Source organism: Tarenaya hassleriana, unplaced genomic scaffold, assembly GCF_000463585.1.
Source record: "Tarenaya hassleriana unplaced genomic scaffold, ASM46358v1 Cleome17, whole genome shotgun sequence".
NCBI classification, from domain to species: Eukaryota; Viridiplantae; Streptophyta; class Magnoliopsida; order Brassicales; family Cleomaceae; genus Tarenaya; species Tarenaya hassleriana.
This window is the reverse complement of record NW_010965122.1, coordinates 1,741,076-1,741,491: the sequence shown is the minus strand read 5'-3', so window position 1 is coordinate 1,741,491 and position 416 is coordinate 1,741,076.

Genomic DNA, 416 nt, shown 5'->3' with positions numbered 1-416 from the left:
ACCACCTTCTCGTCTTCCGGAACCGGTGGACGCTCCTCCACTTTTCCCAGAGATTGATATAACTCTGGAGGAGGTAGAGAAAATTTTAAATTCATTCGACACTCGCGAGGTCCCGCTAATCGATCCCGAACTTGACGGAGCGTTATGGTAATTTATAAATTAAATTATTTCAATATTTATTTTAAATTATATTATTAGTTAATATTAATAAATTGTTATTATAATTAGGTTCGGGGTTAACGATAAAGATTTGAGGAAAAAATTTACAGCAATAATAACGTCAAATTTTCCTCAACTCTACTACTGTTGGACGGTGGTACCGGACAACATCAAACGTTCTTGGTGGCATTCGTTCATCGTAAGTTATATTTTTAAAATTTTATTTAAATAAAATAAATAATCACTAACTCTAATTT